Source organism: Macaca mulatta, chromosome 17 (genome assembly GCF_049350105.2).
Source record: "Macaca mulatta isolate MMU2019108-1 chromosome 17, T2T-MMU8v2.0, whole genome shotgun sequence".
Classification (NCBI taxonomy): Eukaryota; Metazoa; Chordata; class Mammalia; order Primates; family Cercopithecidae; genus Macaca; species Macaca mulatta.
Window position 1 is genome coordinate 57,557,443 of NC_133422.1, and position 3,081 is coordinate 57,560,523.

Here is a 3,081-nt window from a genome sequence, read left to right on the forward strand (position 1 = left end):
TATATATTTTTATTCCTAGTTCTGTGAAAAATGAGGTCAGTAGTTTCACAGAAACGATGTTGAATCTGTAAATTGCCTTTGACAGTTGGGCCATTTTAATGAGCTTGATTCTTTGAATTCATAACCACTAGATTGTTTTCCCAATTATTTACATCATCTGATTTCTTTCAGTGTTTTCTAATGTTTCTTGTAGAGATCTTTTATCTCCTTGTTAGATCTATTTCTCAATATTTTATTTTTTTAATGGCTATTTTAAATGGGAATAAGTTATTGATAGGGCTCTCAGCTTGAATGTTATTGGTATATAAAAACGCTATTGATTTTTGTACATGGATATTGTACCTTGAAATTTTACTGAAGTTATTTATCAGCTCCAGGAGCCTTTTGGCAGAGTCTTTAGGGTTTCCATACCTATTCTAGGTATAGAATCATTTCATCCAGGAAGAAAAATATTTTGACTTATTTTCTTATTTGGATACCTTTTATGGCTGATTGCTATGGCTAGCACTTGCAATACTGTGTTGAACAGGAATGGTGAAAATGGACATTCTTGTTTTGTTCCAGTTCACAAGGGGAATGTTTATGGTTTTTGCCCATTCAGTAGCGGGTTGGCTGTGAGTTTGTTATAGATGGCTCTCATTATTTTAAGGGATGTTACTTTGATGCTTTTTTTTTTTTTTTTTTTTGAGGGTTTTTATCAGGAAAGAATATTGGATTTTACTCAAAAATTTTTCTATATCTATTGAGATGATCAATGTGTTTTTGTTTTAATTCTTTTTATGTGGTGAATTACATTTCTTAATTTGCATTGTTGAACCAACCTTGCATCCTAAGAATGAAGCCTACTTTATCATGGTGAATTAACATTTGATTTGCTCTTGTATTCAGTTGGATAGTATTTTGCTGACAATTTTTTTGCATCTGTGTTCATCAGGGATGTTAGCCAGTAGTTTACATTTTTCTTTGTGTCTTTACCATGTTTTGGTATTAGGGTGATGCTGGCTTCACAGAATGAGTTAAGTAAGAGTACTTCCTCCTGGATTTTTGGAATAGTTTCAGTAGAATTGGTACCAGCTCTTTTTTGTACATCTGTTAGAATTTGGGCTGGGCACAGTGGTGCACACCTGTAATCCCAGCTCCTTAGGACGCTGAGGCAGGAGAATCACTTGAATCCAGGAGGTGGAGGTTGCAGTGAGCCAAGATTGTGCCCCTGCATTCCAGCCTGGGCAACAGAGTGAGAGTCCATTTCAAAAAAAAAAAAAATATATATATATATATATATATAGAGAGAGAGAGAGAGAGAGAGAGAGGCTGTGAATTCAACTGGTCCCTGGCTTTCTTTAGTTGGTAAGTACATAATATAATGTTCCATGATTGTGTGATTAATGTTTTCCTTTGGAGGAAAAATTACTGATTTTCTTTGGATTATATCCAAAAAAAGTACTTTAAATGCTAAGTACATTTTTCCAAGCTGCATTATAATATCTTTGGGTTTATGCAATGACAAAGAAAACAATGTCTTTTTACTCTTTTTTTTTTTTTTCCATGACTCTGGCTCACTTTATTTTTGGCCCCAGGTCAGGTCTCCCAAAGGGTTTCCCAGCAGTCACTTCAGAGTCTCCTGCAGAGTCATCATCAAGCAGACCTCTTCCTTGGGAGGCCATGTCGTCGCCCCAACCCTTGACTTCTGGTATCACCATCTCCTGTCACCTGGGCTCCAGTCTCTGTCTGATGGCCTCAAACAGGACATCAAAGCATAGCTACCAGTTTGAAGGTGCCCTCCAGCTTGGCAAGAACCATGTGGACAAAATTCTTGAAGAGCACAGCACCCTTGGGCAGCCTGGTGATCAGATCCACAGCCTCCGTGTTTCTGAGATGAGGCACGTAGACCTCCTTAGTGTAGTGGACTATCCCCTCTTCCAGGGCATACAGACATTTATTCTTCCCAAGACCCACATGGGCACCTGGGTGCCAGCGGAAATGGTTCTGTGTTCCAATGATGTTCCCAGCATGAACATAGTGACCTTCCATTTTATTAATGCCTAGGCATCTGCCTGATGACTTTCCACCAAGGCTTTTGGAGCTACCACCTGTCTTCTTGGATGAATATCTGACAGCAAGAGCTGTAGCAGGAGTGGAGCTCAGCAAGGATGTAACGGCTGTCTGAGTCCTCAGCGCCAGCACCACAGACGCCATGCTTGTGTTCACCTATCTTTTTACTTTTAACTGATTTCAAATAGTCAAAAGTATCTTTTAAATTTTTAGAAAAAAATGTTCAAAGTTTTTAGCAGGTCTATCATGCACTGGTCACCAACTTGTGTGAGTTTAGTGAAACAGAAAATACTCATACACAAATTACATGAAGTGGATTTATTATTCATGGATAGACAGCAAGGGGAAGGGGAAAATCACCCTAGAATCCAGTGAGAACTGGTCCCCCAAGACTCAAGAAAGCCTCTCAGGAGAGAGGAAATCTTGACTGCACATGCTGCACTTTGCACCACAGCTTAAGAACCCTGAAAGGCAGTCCACACCAAGTTATATACATCATGTGACGGAAGTCATGTCACATGCTGGGCAAAGCTTTGATGGGCATTCTGCTTCCAGGGGAAAGAGGAACAAAGCACAGGCTTTCCTGAACTTTTTCCTCCTAACTCAAGATATTACATTCCCTAAGAGGGTCAAGAACAGTCCTGCACTATTTCTGATAGTTCTTCCTTATCTCAAGATATTGCATTCTTAGGGTACTCTATAGTTATTCCTGGAGAAAAAAAAAAAAAAAATGCAAAAAAAGGAGGGAACTGCACCAGTCTAAGGCCACCTGGAAAACTGTCTTGTAATAGTATATTTTGGGGTTTAGGTATACAATTAATTCCTTTTTTTTCTCTTGTTATTAAGATTATTTTAAGGTTTATCTAGTAATGTTAAAGCTAAGATTTAATGTTAGCTTTAAGATTAGATTAGATTTGAGGCTAACATTGTGTAATTTCTGTTGTCAAAGGCATACACACTATTTTTCAGGTTTCTAACAAAAATGTATTATCATTTTCAAATCATGTTGAAAGAATATAATGTTTACTA

General features: G+C 37.9%; 1 pseudogene; it reads right to left on the minus strand.

Annotated features, from left to right (window-relative positions):
* Window positions 1–1,522: 1,522 nt before the first annotated feature.
* On the minus strand, window positions 1,523–2,204 carry LOC696979 (large ribosomal subunit protein bL27m; annotated as a pseudogene).
* Between the last annotated feature and the right edge of the window lie 877 nt (window positions 2,205–3,081).